The 16395-nt window shown below is 50.5% G+C and overlaps 1 protein-coding gene across 10 annotated transcripts in view; it reads left to right on the top strand.

Moving 5' to 3' along the window:
- The window catches only part of RARB (retinoic acid receptor beta), an 832092-nt gene that overhangs the window by 223991 nt on the left and 591706 nt on the right, over positions 1 to 16395 (top strand). The window contains exon 6 of one of the 10 annotated variants that reach the window (XM_073677991.1): positions 9715 to 9762. The exons of the other annotated variants lie outside the window; for them this stretch is intronic. The gene's annotated coding sequence lies outside the window, so the exon portion shown is untranslated. The remainder of the gene's footprint in view (positions 1 to 9714; positions 9763 to 16395) is intronic. 10 annotated transcript variants of the gene reach the window in all.

A 16395-nucleotide genomic window follows, 5' to 3' on the forward strand; every position in this document is an offset into this window, starting at 1 on the left:
AAAAAAGCAGATAAGTAAAGAAAAACAAGTGGCCATCATTACTTTAAGAAATGAAGGTCAGTCAGTGCGAAAAATTGGGAAAACTTTGAAGGTGTCCCCAAATGCAGTTGCAAAAACCATCAAGCGCTACAAAGAAACTGGCTCACATGAGGACCGCCCCAGGAAAGGAAGACCAAGAGTCACTTCTGCTTCTGAGGATAAGTTTATCCGAGTCACCAGCCTCAGAAATCGCAGATTAACAGCAACTCAGATTACAGACCAGGTCAATGCCACACAGAGTTCTAGCAGCGGACACATCTCTACAACAACTGTTAAGAGGAGACTTTGTGCAGCAGGCCTTCATGGTAAAATAGCTGCTAGGAAACCACTGCTAAGGACAGGCATCAAGCAGAAGAGACTTGTTTGGGCTAAAGAACACAAGGAATGGACATTAGACCAGTGGAAATCTGTGCTTTGGTCTGATGAGTCCAAATTTGAGATCTTTGGTTCCAACCACTGTGTCTTTGTGCGACGCAGAAAAGGTGAACGGATGGACGCTACATGCCTGGTTCCCACCGTGAAGCATGGAGGAGGAGGTGTGATGGTGTGGGGGTGCTTTGCTGGTGACACTGTTGGGGATTTATTCAAAATTGAAGGCATACTGAACCAACATGGCTACCACAGCATCTTGCAGCGGCATGCTATTCCATCCGGTTTGCGTTTAGTTGGACCATCATTTATTCTTCAACAGGACAATGACCCCAAACACACCTCCAGGCTGTGTAAGGGCTATTTAACCAAGAAGGAGAGTGATGAGGTGCTACGCCAGATGACCTGGCCTTCACAGTCACCAGACCTGAACCCAATCGAGATGGTTTGGGGTGAGCTGGACCGCAGAGTGAAGGCAAAAGGACCAACAAGTGCTAAGCATCTCTGGGAACTCCTTCAAGATTGTTGGAAAACCATTTCCGGTGACTACCTCTTGAAGCTCATCAAAAGAATGCCAAGAGTGTGCAAGGCAGTCATCAAAGCAAAAGGTGGCTACTTTGAAGAACCTAGAATATAAGACATATTTTCAGTTGTTTCACACTTTTTTGTTAAGTATATAATTCCACATGTGTTAAGTCATAGTTTTGATGCCTTCAGTGTGAATGTACAATTTTCATAGTCATGAAAATACAGAAAAATCTTTAAATGAGAAGGTGTGTCCAAACTTTTGGTCTGTACTGTAAATGAGCTGTTTGGGACTATGATTGAGCTCCCTGAAAATCTGCCTCCAGAGATTATTTTAAATAAAAGTGACGCGCCCCTGGGCCTGAGTCGCGCAGCGTTGCGCACGCGGGAGCCTACCCGGAGCCGGATCGGATAGGGGTAGTAGTCTCGTGGCGATGACCCGGTCCGTGCCCAGGGAGTCAGACTAAGTGGCGGTATATTAGCAGTAGATGTAGGACGACTACGCCACCCGTTGAATGCAGCTATGGAGCTGCCACTGCAGGGCAGACCGCTGAGGCCGGTGGAAGGATGGTGCAGCGTGGATGGTGTAACCCCCAACGGGAGGGGTATGGCCTCAGGGCAGCCGACGTTGATGATGGGGGTAGCAGGAACCACTCAGAGACGATGCGGTGTAGTTCAGGGTCTTTACTGGTGACAAAGATAGACCCTCCCGGAGTACTGGCTAGCGGTCGGGGCCTGGTCAGTCCTTGAGCAGATGGGATTCCCCTTGGCCAGGCGGAGTTGTAGGCCTCCCCAACTAATTGTACTCTTCTGGCTTCCTTGCTAGAGGCGGGTAAAGGTAGCCCACGTCCCTGAGTGTACCGTGTGGTGCTCACCCGTATGGCCGGTGACTCGGGGCCTTCTAGTGGCTTCCGCTCCACGACGGCGGTGCTGGTCCCACGCGTGTGACCGTGCCTTCGGGTTTCTTGGCCAGAGGACCTGAAATCCCCTGCCGGTCGGTTTCTGCTGCTGGGTCAGGGTTAATCCCCACAGCCTCGGACTCCGGGTCCGGTGGTAACTCTTCAATCAGGGCGAGCTCTTCAGCTGCCAGCCCCTGATTCCTTTTAGCACTGCTCCCACTGAGCTCCTGATCTTTCTTTCCTAAGCTGCTCCTCTTCTTTTCTCTAACCCTGCCTCAGCCCCAGTTTTATATAGGGGAAGTCCTTCCCCTCCCAGGACCGGGCAGGAGGTGTGGCATGAATAGGATTCCTGACCAAGAGACCTCCCACCTGCTCTCAGACATAACATTGCTATTACTGTGGAGACCAGACCCCTGGGGTGCCACATTCCCCCCTAGTGAAAGTCAGTACTCCGGGACTAAACATACTTTTGTAAACATAACAAGGTGCAAACAATAACATTCTAATAGAGACAACACATAAGGTGGTCACGGCGTGTCCGCAACCGGGTGTAACTTTTGAGGAAAACAAGGGTGTCCATTTCACCAACACAGGGAGACGTAACCAGGTAGGGGTCTGTCCTGCCCCGAGTCCTTAACAGTCTTTCAGTCCGTCCTGGGTTACGCTCCAACTATATGCACAAAGGATTCCCGGTAAATCCACCAAAGACTCCTATAAATAACTAGAAACACATAATTATACACAAGCAACAATAAACAGGTAAACATTAATAAAATAGCTTGAACATTTAGATCCTCCACCGTATGGGCAGCTGGCCTCTAGTGACCCTAGTGGACTTACGGAGCTGGTTGATTGGTCCTGAGCTACAGGGTATAGGAGCTGTCAAGGGTAAACTGGGCAGCCGTCTACGGACTCTTTGGCTCACTAGGGGTATGGCAGGCTCACTATAAGCAGAGGGTTGATTTTCCTGGTCTGCTTGTGTGGGGCCTTCTGCCTCCTGGACCGGCTGTTCTTCCAGTTCTACCGGTGTCTCCGTAGGCACTTGGGATGCTGGTTGGAGGAACGTGAGGACGGGTACCACAACAGCACCATTGACTTGAGTCCAAGACCGAGGGAAGTCTCCGAGCACAGTACTAACCATATCTTCCCTTTCCTCTACGGGTCGAGGGTCCTCTTGTTCCTCTTCAGGGTTCCGTAGCTGTTCGGGACACTTCTTTAGGTGATCCCGGGATACAATGGCTGTGGTTTCCCCTCCGTCTTTACTGATTGTACAGATCTTTGGGTTGTCGTGGCTTGAGGGCAGTACGGTGTACGGGTCCTTCTCCCATTGGTCGTCCAACTTGTGGAGCCGTCTTTTCCTCTTCAAGACCTGCTCTCCGGGCACCAGGGGAACAGCGGGAGCATACTGGTTGTAAGTTTTCTCTTGTCTTTCCCTAGCTTGACAGAGACTACGCTCCACGCTCTCCTGTACTTTTCGGTATTGCTGCTGCCTCTCTGTGTCCCAGTTGGCTTCTGGTGAAGTGTCCTCGGGTGTCAGGACTCCCATATCCAGATCAACAGGAAGCTTACCAGGTCTTGCCCTCATTAGGTAAGCCGGGGTACAGTTGGTGGAACCTACAGGGATGTGGTTGTATAGGTCCACCAGGTCGGGCAGCTTCTCAGGCCACAGACTGCGTTCCTCCAGGGGCAATGTTTTCAGGAGATCTATCACCACCTGGTTCATTTTCTCACAAAGTCCATTAGTTTGCGGGTGATAGGGTGTTGTTCTTATCTTCCGGCATCCATACAGGGTGCAGAACTCCTGGAAGACCTCCGCTTCAAAGGCAGGCCCCTGGTCCGTCAGCACCTGCTCCGGGTATCCATGCGGACGGCAGAAGTGCTGCTGGAAGGCTCTAGCTGCTGTGTGAGCCGTTAAGTCCTTGACGGGGACGACAACCAAGAACCGGGAGTAGTGATCCACGATGGTTAACGCGTAGACGTAGCCACTTCTGCTTGGGGTCAGTTTTACATGATCCAAGGCTACCAGTTCCAACGGCTGTCTGGTGATGATGGACCGCAGGGGAGTCTTCTGGCTGGCACGGTCCCTCCTTCTTAAGTTGCATGGGCCACAGTCTCTGCACCACCTCTCGATGGTTCCTCTCATGCCTACCCAATGGAACCGCCCGCGCAGCAGGAACTCCAGCTTCTTCCATCCGAAATGCCCAGCTCCGTCGTGGTATGCCTCCATCACCATAGCTGCGTCTCTTCTTGGCACCACTACTTGCCAGATTAGTTCATGCGTCCGGGAGTTAACCATTCTGCGGCACAACTTTCCCTTGTAAAGGAACAGTCGACTCTTCTCAGCCCACAGTTGCTTGGCTTCCTCCGGAGCGTCTGGGTCAAGGCGTGCATCTGGCCGAGTCAGCATCTCCTTTACCAGACGGACGGCAGGGTCACTGTCTTGCGTCTCCACCCAGTTGTAATGAGGTAAGGGGTTGAACGTAGCGGTTTGCTTACTTCTTACACGGTGGGAATACTGGATAGTCCCATGACGGTGGAACGCGGGGAGCTCAACTTCTTCCAGTTCCTCTGAATCTTCCCCTACGTCCGGTAGGTTTGGCATCCTGGACAGGGCGTCTGCGTTGGTATTGGAGCGTCCTGCCCGGTATTTGATTGTAAACTCATAGTTGGACAAGCGGGCCATCCATCTCTGCTCTAGGGCACCGAGTCTTGCAGTGTCCAGGTGTGTCAACGGGTTGTTATCCGTGTACACGGTGAACCGGGAAGAAGCGAGGTAGTGCTTAAAGCGTTCGGTGACTGCCCACACCACTGCCAGGAACTCTAGCTTAAATGAGCTGTAATTCTCAGGGTTTCTTTCGGTGGGTCGCAGTTTTCGGCTGGCGTAAGCAATTACCCGTTCTTTCCCCTGCTGGATCTGGGATAGTACGGCTCCTAGCCCGATGTTACTGGCGTCGGTGTAGAGGATAAAGGGCTGGCTATAATCACGGTACACCAGGATTTCATCCCCCGTGAGGGCCATCTTCAGCTGGCGGAAGGACTCTTCTTCCAACTTCTCCCATCTGAAGGGCGGCTTCTGGTTCTTGGCCTTCCTGGACTGGCCTATCAGGAGGTCCTGCATAGGAGCTGCCTTTTTGGTGAAACCGGGAATGAACCTTCGGTAGTAGCCTACCAACCCGAGGAACTGCCTCACTTCCTTTACGCTGGAGGGGCTTGGCCATTCCTTAATTGCGGTGATCTTATCAGGGTCAGGAGCCACTCCGTCAGCACTCACCACGTGTCCCAGGTACTGCACTTTTGGCTTCAGGAGGTGACACTTGGAAGGTTTCACCTTTAGGCCGTAACTTGCCAGAGCTTCAAACACTTCCGCCAGGTGCTTCAGGTGGTCCTCGTAGGTCTTGGAGTAGACGATGACATCGTCCAGGTATAACAGGACCGTCTCAAAGTTCCGGTGTCCCAGACAGCACTCCATCAATCGCTGGAAGGTTCCTGGTGCGTTGCAGAGTCCAAACGGCATGCAGGTAAACTCGCTAAGTCCCATCGGAGTGGTGAATGCGGTCTTCTCCCGATCCGCCTCTGCTACAGGAACCTGCCAGTACCCGCTAGTGAGATCCAAGGTGGAGAAGAAGTTAGCAGATTTTAAAGCAGCCAAAGACTCCTCTATTCTTGGTAAGGGGTACGCATCTTTGTGTGTGATACGGTTAATTTTCCGGTAATCTACACACATTCTCATGGTGTTGTCTTTCTTTTTGACCAAGACTAGTGGAGCTGCCCAGGGGCTACAGCTATCCCTGATTACCCCAGCCTCCTTCATGTCTCTAAGCATCCCCTTGGCGTGTTGGTAGTGTGCAGGGGGTACGGGCCGATACCTCTCTTTTATGGGAGGATGGTCTCCCGTGGGGATGTGGTGTTCTACCCCCTTGACTCGCCCGAAGTCTAACGGGTGTTTACTAAACACTCTCTCGTACTCTTGAACCACCCGGTAGACTCCCTGTTTCTGGTGGGAGGGAGTGGAGTCAGTACCCAAATGTAGTTGCTGACACCAATCCTCCATTATTTTCTCAGAGCCGTTACCTTCCTCCGGATGAGATGGAGGCAAGGGTTCCACAGACTGTATAGAATTTTGGTTGATAGTATATAATTTGGCTAGCGTAGCATACCGGGGCAGGTATACTTCCCTTTTCCCAATATTTATTATGCGAACGGGTACCCTCCCATGGCGTACATCAACTATCCCCCGGGCTGTCAAAATGGTGGGCCTACTGTCTGAGTAGACTGGCTCTACCATGGCCTGGTAATCTCTACCTCTCAGACCAATAGCTGCCCGGCACCAAATCATCATTTCACTTTTCGGGGGTATGGCAATAGGGAAAGGGTCACACATTCTTACGCTACCAATCTCACCGCCGGAGAGTTCCACTTGTTGCTGTCGCATCAGTGCCCGGATCTCTTTCTGGAGCACTCGCTGCTGGCCGGAGCTGGCGTTCTTGGCAACCTGCTGTAAAATGAAAATCACCTCTGCAAGACAATTTTCAATCACATTAGTTCCTAGAGTTATCTTTGGGTGACTCTCGCGCTTGTCAATGTCCACAATGATCAGTCCCTGTGCTGCCAGTTCGACTCTACCGATTTTAATGGTCATCTCTTTAAATCCGATCTGCGGCACGGGTTGACCATTGCTGGCAATGATACTCAAGTCGTCGTCAGGGTAGCGGGTTATATTCGAGTCATTCCAGTACTGCTTGAAGAGCACGTACGGGATGGTGGTGACCTGTGACCCGGTGTCCAGTAGGGCACTCATAGGAATGCCATCCAGTACCACAGGCAAGACTGGACGTCCTCCCACATATTTGTCGCGCCAGCTCGATGGGCCTGGTGATCTTTTTCCTGGGGGTTGGCCCTCTACCCCAGGTTGTGCCAGTTTAAAGGACAGTACCTTGCCATATGTCCGGGTTGATTGCAGCGGCGGCAGATGGGTTGTCCGTCCTCGTTGTATCGGTCGCTGGGTCTTCCTCTGGCCGGTGGGGTCCTCCTTGGTCGACGCCACGGGATGTCCTCCGGTCCGGATGCCAGCTGGATCTTCCCTGGAGTGGAAACCTGTAAAGACTGCACAGTTTGGGTTAGCGCAGCAACGCTTTTAGCTAGCTCTTGGACCTGATGGTGCAGGTCTGGAGCCGGGTCATTGTTCAAAGCCTGCGCATCAGCCCCCACAGGCCCTGCCGACAAGGGCGCCGCCTCCTGGTGGTAAGTGATAGCTGGGCGCCTGTGGGTCACAACGCCACCCGGTGCCGGTTCTCGGAGCACCCGGATGGCTCTGTCCTTGAACTGTGCAAAGTCCAGATGAGGATCCTGTAAGGCTATGGCCCGCAACTGGGTTCGGTGGACATTGCAATATAGTCCCTCTATAAATTGTTCGGTCAACAGCCTGTCCTCGTTTCCCACGCTGTCGGGGTCGGTCTGCTTAATGGCTCTCAGGGCCTCTTGTAGGTTTAGTGCATAGTCCCTTATACTCTCATGTGCTCGCTGCTTGCACCCATCGAATTTAAGCTTAATCTCGGCTGAGGTGCGTGTATCAAAGGTGTCCCTCAGCCGGGTTAGTATCCCCGCGACAGTCCTCCTCCCAGGGGGCCAGGACTTTACCTCCATTTGGGCTGCCCCGGTTAGTTGGGCCACCAGGATGCTCACTTTTTGCTCTTCTGTGAGGGGGTACACCTGGAAGAGGCTATCCAGCTTTTCTCTAAAGTCATTCAGGGTATGTGACTCCCCTGAGTATTGGGGTAGCCAGGCTGCTCCCGGGATATAGGGCATGGTAAAAGGCATGACTGCAGCAGCGCTGGCGCTGGCGGGGGTTGAGGCAGTGAAGCTCTCCTCCGTATCCGACATCTTCCTCCCCCCTAGTGGACCGTGGCCTACCTTGCGATGATCCTCTTCCGTAGGCCGCGGCTCCGCAGTGGATCGTCAGGGTTGAGGACCTTCCGTCGCGCTCCTGTGACGTCAGCGTCTGCTGGGCTCCTTCCAGGACCTTACGCGACGTCTGGACGTGAGGCGGGGCTTCAGTTCTCGCGCGCTTTTGGAGTCCACGCCCCTCTTCTTCCAGCGCGGCGTCTTCAAGATGGCGTCCAACGGCGGGAAAACTCCACGGAAGGCGGGAAGAAGGCTGAAAATGGCGCCGGATGGCGGGAATCTTCACCGATGGCGGGAAGAAGGCTGAAGATGGCGCCGGATGGCGGGAATCTTCGCCACAGGTAAGTTTGAAAGTCTCTTTTTTCAGGCACGCAATACCCGGTGGTTGCGGGCACGGTATCCTGCCGACTACGCCAAAAGCTGACGCGCCCCTGGGCCTCAGTCGCGCAGCGTTGCGCACGCGGGAGCCTACCCGGAGCCGGATCGGATAGGGGTAGTAGTCTCGTGGCGATGACCCGGTCCGTGCCCAGGGAGTCAGACTAAGTGGCGGTATATTAGCAGTAGATGTAGGACGACTACGCCACCCGTTGAATGCAGCTATGGAGCTGCCACTGCAGGGCAGACCGCTGAGGCCGGTGGAAGGATGGTGCAGCGTGGATGGTGTAACCCCCAACGGGAGGGGTATGGCCTCAGGGCAGCCGACGTGGATGATGGGGGTAGCAGGAACCACTCAGAGACGATGCGGTGTAGTTCAGGGTCTTTACTGGTGACAAAGATAGACCCTCCCGGAGTACTGGCTAGCGGTCGGGGCCTGGTCAGTCCTTGAGCAGATGGGATTCCCCTTGGCCAGGCGGAGTTGTAGGCCTCCCCAACTAATTGTACTCTTCTGGCTTCCTTGCTAGAGGCGGGTAAAGGTAGCCCACGTCCCTGAGTGTACCGTGTGGTGCTCAGCCGTATGGCTTGTGACTCGGGGCCTTCTAGTGGCTTCCGCTCCACGACGGCGGTGCTGGTCCCACGCGTGTGACCGTGCCTTCGGGTTTCTTGGCCAGAGGACCTGAAATCCCCTGCCGGTCGGTTTCTGCTGCTGGGTCAGGGTTAATCCCCACAGCCTCGGACTCCGGGTCCGGTGGTAACTCTTCAATCAGGGCGAGCTCTTCAGCTGCCAGCCCCTGATTCCTTTTAGCACTGCTCCCACTGAGCTCCTGATCTTTCTTTCCTAAGCTGCTCCTCTTCTTCTCTCTAACCCTGCCTCAGCCCCAGTTTTATATAGGGGAAGTCCTTCCCCTCCCAGGACCGGGCAGGAGGTGTGGCATGAATAGGATTCCTGACCAAGAGACCTCCCACCTGCTCTCAGACATAACATTGCTATTACTGTGGAGACCAGACCCCTGGGGTGCCACAAAAGGTGTTACCAGTTTGAGAGATATGTAACTAACACAGAACAGTAGAATTTATTAAATTTATCTCCTTACAAACACATTTGCTGCAGCTCTCACAGCTCTGCTGTATTGCTGCCCTGTCTGCCTTTGAGATGGAAGCTGAAGCTGAGAGGAACCTGCAGATTTGTCTCTTATAATCACACACAGCTCTGCAGTAATATCAGGAGAACGGCTATTACACATCACACTGGGAACACCTTTTAATTGATATAATTTAATATTAATTTAATTAATATAAACCCTGGAGGCAGATTCTCATGCAGATCAGTGTCCTGAACAGCTCATTTACATGTAAGAAAAATCATGGATTTCTTTGGAATAAGACATCTGATCACATATAAACTTGTATTCTACTTTCTTTGACCTGCATGCCCAAATAGGCGGCCTAGGAGGGTTGATCCTACTGACAGATTTCCTTTAAGATAACATATTTTTCTCCTCTATTGATTGGTCCGTGATTGAACTACTATTGTTGATTTAATTGCTTTATTCCTCTCTGTGTTTTATCTTAGTCCCTTTTTTTTTTCTTTTTCCCAATTAAGCCATTGCCCAAACCTTTGCCTGCCTGGCTTACTTCAGGATCTTCCCAGGTATATTGACTGACATTTTCCACTTCTCCACTTTTATGACCGTACCAAGATCTGAAAAGAATAAAAATCTAGAAAAAAAATTGTATTGTCCCCTGAAAGAAGTATTCTAAACATGTGAACAATACTGAACATATTTTATGAAATAATGTGACCTTCAAATACAATACAGTCAAAGCTTTGGTAAACCAGTTTTAGTGCACTATGGCAGCTGATACATCAAACTGTTTACGGCAGAAAACTGGCACAAAACACCTGAAATAGTTGCCAAAATGAACTTAATTGGGGAGGAAACAGGGTGTGGCTACACCTGCCCGACAAATTCATCAGCAAAAGTGCTGTGTGCCTCTTAACTTCTTAGTGACCAAGCTAATTTTGACCTTAACGACCTGGCCAAATTTTTTAAATTTGACTAATGTCACTTTATGTGGCAATAACACTTGAACGCTTCAACTTATCCCAGTGTTACTGAGATTCATTTTTCGTGACACATTGTACTTTGTTTGTGGTAAATTTAGGTCTATATGTTTTGTGTTTATTTGTGAAAATATCGCAATTTTTGGTGAAAATTTGTAAATATATTTTTATATATTGTTATAATGGCTAAATAAATACTCTGGAACTAAGTATATATAGTGTGGCTTGCAAAACTCACAAAGTATATACTGTGAATTAAAATTGATGATGCATTCATTGATAAATGGTGTCAATCAGGAGTGGAACTAAGATCCTCTGGGAAACATAGCAAAACTTGAATGAGGCATTATTCTACCATGACTAACATCAGCAAAATCAGTTCACAAAGTCAGGCCCTCCAGCTATTGATTTCAACTGGCACAAATTTCATTCATTTTGGTTCTCAATATTCAATGGTGTTACCACTTTTGCAAGAGGTAACACCAAAAAGTGGACCCCACTGTTTTTTTCCCACTTATTGTTATGAGCACGGCAATACCCCACATATAGTTAGAAAGTTCTGTTTGGAGAAACTGCAGGACTGGGAAGGGAAGGAGCATTATTTGAATTTTGGAACACAAAGTTGGCTCTATTTGTAATAGATTGTCATATTTGCAGAGCCCGTGTGGTTCAAGAGCAACAGAAATCCCCCATAAATGTATTTTTTGTAAATTATACCCTGTAATATATTTATCTAGGAAGGTAGTGAGTAGTTTGATACCACCATTGTTTATGCAGTTGATGCAACACAAGTTTGAAAATTTACAATTTGCATTTTTTTCACTGTCTCTTTTATGAATCTTTTTTGTACGTTCTGGGGAACACACCTTAAATGTTATTGCACTAGTTTTTCAGTGTTCAGAAACACATCCAATATGGCACCAATGTGAAGTCTTGAAATACGGCTGTGTCTATAGATGGTGCAACATTTGATCTTTAGGGTAAAATTGACGGAATTCCAGGACCCACTTAAAGCTTACAGAGACTTTGAGCTATCAAATAAGAAAATCCTTCCAGCAATTATTACTCACAGAAGGAGTCATGCCCCAAAAAACACATTTTCTTATTATACAATTTGGTCTTGCTAACAAAACAGTTGTCCCGCAATTGCATATATTGTAGCAGGAAAATAACCTGGAGTGAAGGGCAAAATGTTCAAAAAATGGAGGAATATGTAGCCAACAATGTGGCAAACCTGAGTTTGTTCCAAAGATAAAAAAACACCAGCATGGCTAGAATGGCAGCTTTATCTTTCAGAAACTGGTCGTACAAGGTCTTTTTAACCCCATTAATCCCCTATATAAGGGACGAATGCGCCAAGCGACGTGGTACATCATACGCAAGGTAGGAACCGCTATGTGCACAAAACAGCCAATCCCCAGCAGAATTCTAAAAGTACTGTCTGGTACAGGAGGCTCGGCAAGAACCATGCAGGAAAGCCCAGATATAGTGTATAAATACGGAGCAGCCTCCTTATTGGAGCTCCTCCAATAAAGTGTTCACCAATATAAATAATACTAGCTATTGAGCCCGTTCTACGCCCGGGTGGCGAGCATTTTTTTGGTATATGGTCTCCCATGCTGGTATTTGTGCTGCCCCCATCCTGATATTTGTACTGCCCCCATCCTGGTATTTGTGTTCCCCAATCCTGCTCCCCCATCCTGTTATGTGCTGCCCTTATACCTATCCTGGTATGCATGGCACCCCTCACCCCCAATCCTGGTGCGCATGGCACCCCTCACCCCAAATCCTGGTACGCATGGCACTCCTCACCCTCGATCCTGGTACGCATGGCACTCCTCACCCTCGATCCTGGTACGCATGGCACCCCTCACCCTCAATCCTGGTACGCATGGCACCCCTCACCCCTAATCCTGGTATGCATGGCACCTCTCACCACTAATCCTGGTATGCACGGCACCCCTCATCCCTATCCTGGTATGCATGGCACGCCTTATCCCTATCCTGGTATGCATGGCACCCCTCACCCCCAATCCTGTATGCATGGCACCCCTCACCCCCAATCCTGGTATGCATGGCACCCCTCACCCCCAATCCTGGTATGCATGGCTCCCCTCATCCCCAATCCTGGTATGCATGGCACCCCTCATCCCCAATCCTGGTATGCATGGCACCCCTCATCCCCAATCCTGGCATGCATGGCACCCCTCATCCCCAATCCTGGCATGCATGGCGCCTCTCATCCTAGTATGCATGGCTCCCTCATCCTGGTATGCATGGTACCCCTCATCCCTATCCTTGTATGCATGGCCCCTCATCCGAATCCTGGTATGCATGGCCCCCCAGATCCCTATCCTGGTATGCATGGTACCCCTCATCTCCAATCCTGGTATGCATGGTACCCCTCACCCCTCAATCCTGGTATGCATGGTACCCCTCAATCCTGGTAAGCATTGTACCCCTCACCCCTCAATCCTAGTATTCATGGATGGCACCCCTCATCCCCAATCCTCGTATGCACGGCACCCCCCATCCCCTATCCTGGTATGCATGGTGCCCCTCATCCCCCAATCCTGGTATGTATGGTACCCCTCATCCCCCAATCCTGATATGCGTGGCCCCCTCATCCCTCAATCCTTTCTTCCCTGTGCTCCAGCGCTGCTGTGTCCTGTTCTGCCGGAGGCCGGGGGAGGAGTGCGGCGCCGGAGCACCGCGCTGTCCGGCGCTATTTTGCTGAAGACACACTGCAAATGTGTCTTCAGTAAAATGGCGCCCGATAGCGCTTTGCGCATGCGCCGATTCCGACGCCTTCACTCTGCCCCCGGTCTCCGGCCAGAAGAGAGGCGCCGCGGCAACGCTACTCCCTGTCAGGTAAGTATGTAAGTATGGCGCCGGAGATCGCGGTATGCGTTCAGTGTTTACGCATACCGCGATCTCCGGCGCCATACACTCCTCTTACCTGTAACGGCTCCATGCGTTCTTCTGTCTGGAGCCAGACTGCGCGTCGCGCATGCGCAGTCTGTAGAGGCTTCAGACAGAGGGACGCTTGGCCGGTTATATTATAGATACCGTATAAGACGACTTTTTAACCCCTGAAAATCTTCTCAAAAGTCAGGAGTCGTCTTATAGGGCATATAATTATGATAATTTATAAGCCCTCCCTGAGGACTGCAGTGAAGTGGTTCAGGCGCGCATGTGCGAGATCTGAGAGGCAGAGAATGAGGTAATACAAGGGCGCGCCAGACGAGTGAAAGAGGCTTGTTTTTCTGGGCACAGCACCGCTCTTTCCCTTTTTTCCATACCCCGAGCATCCCGGACGCCTGCAGCTTGCTTCACTTACACCTACCCGGTGATGCGCCCCCTCACCTCGTCACTGCAGTCCTCAGGAGCGAGATCAGAGAGGCAGAGAAGGAGGTACCAGTAATAGGACACAAGGGCGGGCCAGATGGATGCGCTACCGCTCTGATAGTCTTGGAGACAGGGAGGCTGGGCAGGCAGGGAGAGCTGACCAATCCAAAAAGGATTTGTATACAACAACCAGCCAATCGCCGGTAAGGTTCATCACTTTAAAATTACCATATTGAAATCAAATCTGATTTTTTTTTTTTTACCGTTTGTGCGTTAGAAGAGGGGTAGTCTTATACGGAGAGTGTGACGCTCGCAGCCCTGCCCTGGGAAGATGGGGTACTCGGAGCCGGGTCAGATGTTGAGGGGATGCAGCCGTGGCCTGGACCCGTCCCGTGCCCATGGCCGTCACATTAAAAAGGATGTAAGGGCTTTCAGGGTTGAGTGGTATTTATCGACTACGCCACCTGTGGTTTCTGGTGATGCGCCACCAGCGCCGCTAGCGGTCCTCTGAGGCTGGATGTTATGGCAGCTTGAGGTGTTATAACTCCCCACAGGCGGAGCAGGGCCTCAGGGCAGATGTGACCGGAGGATGAGGAGAGTGGTCCTGGGTCACTCAGGTGCTGTGCGGTGCAGCGTGGAAATAAAGAGTCCGGAGGCCTTAGGGATAGTCTTCCAGGTCTTTACTCACGGTTTGGTAAGCAGTGGCAAGGCTTCTCCCTGCTCCTCACGGCGCTCTGCGGCCACCAGAGACGAGGGCTCAGCGCACCCAGGATATTCAGGCACTTCGATCAGAACCCTCTGAGTGTTCCTAAATTGTCCCTTTTGACCTCTCCTGTCCATGTACGTGGAAAGGCTGGGTCTCCCTCTGGACTATGCACAGATATAGGGTAAGGCGGCAATTCCGTTCCGCCCGTCACCCGACGGGATCCACTGTAGCCTACCGGGCTTCTCTGACAGAGACGTGAAGTGGCAAAGTCTGATATCGGGGGCCTGTACCCCTCTTGCAGCAGGAGCCAGGCCAGACTGGAGAGTACAGGTGGCGTACGCCGCTCCGTCCGTGCTCCCTGGGATCCTTTTGCTTATGGAGCTGTTTCACTATAGCTCCCGACCTTCTTAAGCAAGGGAACTTGACCAGGGTAGAGACACAGTTAACTCCTTCCCGCTCCTCGTGTCAAGGTCAGAGCACGAGGACCGTGCATCTTCAGCACACTGCAGGCTCCTACACAAGGCTGCTGCCAGCTGTAAAGACCACAATCAAAGAACTAAGAATCAAGAACAGGAGCCAAGAACCTTGTGCTCAAGATGGCTGGCTATTATATAGCAAATTATGTGTGTCAACTAAAACTGTGTTCTACCCTTCACCCACTACATGGTTCCCCCACTTGTGATCCTGCTGAGGCAGCGCTATGGTGCATACTTGCCTCCCATAGGTCAGGAGTGTGTAGTGTTGAATGTAGGTTCAGGGTCCTGACCAGTGCACCTTCCTTACCTGGGTGAGGAGACACTACACCTGCTGACAGGCTGCAGTATCCCCCCTTGTGGCGACCGAACCCTCAGGGGCGCCACAAGAGTATATCCCAAACTCTATATTTTAACTGGAAAAGTTGGGGGTCGTCTTATACTCCGGAAAATACGGTATAAGAAATTTAAATGGAAAGAAAAATTTTGTATAGCAAGACATAGTCGTAAAAACAGTCAAACTAAGATAAATGGTCAAAAATGTGTATGTGAGCGATCAAGTCCTGGAATTCATTGTCGGATGACCTGGATTTTCAAGAACATTTGTAGGGTCCACATTCTGGAGTATACCGATGTGGGCATGTGGACGAGAATTTGTCTGAATAATAGTTTGGTATGTGAGTGATCAAGTACTGGAATTAATTGTCAGATGACCTGCTCCGCTGTAAACATTGTAACTTTTGAAAAAACCCTAAACCCTATAACCCTAGCTAACGGCAAAAAAAATGTAATCTGATTAGGGGCATGACACGGAAGGATTAACAGGTGACTGATTAGGAGATTGAGGAAGGATTTATTGAAATTGATCTTGAGATTTGATTCTTCTTTCACTGACAGGATGTAGTGTATCTCTCTTCTCTCCCAGAACAACTACAAGGGAAGGAGAGAGAATTACTACCCAAGTGTTGCCATATTTTGAAAACATTAGGGGTTTTGATCACTGTGATACGGTCTATCACAGTGATCAAACATCAGGAACCAATGAACTTGGTAGCTGATGTTGCCGGGTGCTGGCTTGCAGATATCGGCTGACACCGCACAGGTCATTGAATAACTGTGATCAGGGACCGTAAAAAAACAGGCCCGATCGTGTTCTTCAGGGTCTCAGTTACCCCAGGTAGCTGAAAACCTGGAGATTTTCCAACTCTGGTGGGCGCCATACACTTATTCCGAATCGCTATTTTAAAACGGCATTGAGAGATTAAGGCCTTTTAGTGGCCCCCGTTTTAATGCGTGTCGTTAAGGGGTTATCCAGGACTATTTTATTTTTTTTATTATAGGCCTAAGAACTAACAGTCAGGTAGATGTGGCATCTTCTAACGTCACATCAGCAGAGCAGCTCTGTCTCTTTCGATGCCAACGTCATGCTGATTGATCACCAGCTCTCCGCTGCCTAACTGCGGGGAGTTGACTGTCAATCTGCATGCATCCGGCAGTCACGCCCCGTCAGAGCAGAGATAGAGCTGCTTTGTTGACTTGAAGCAGCAGCATTGCCTGCAGGATTTGCCCGTGACCTCTCTGAGCCGGCGCTGGGTAGAACAGGCAGGTAGTTAACAACTACCTGCTTATTAGTTCTTAGGCTCATAGTAAAAAAAATAAAATGGTCCAGGTCAGATGCTTTAATGATATTAT

This window comes from Phyllobates terribilis, unplaced genomic scaffold (assembly GCF_046119375.1).
Source record: "Phyllobates terribilis strain yellow unplaced genomic scaffold, ASM4611937v1 Scaffold_4__5_contigs__length_816908805, whole genome shotgun sequence".
In the NCBI taxonomy this organism is placed as follows: Eukaryota; Metazoa; Chordata; class Amphibia; order Anura; family Dendrobatidae; genus Phyllobates; species Phyllobates terribilis.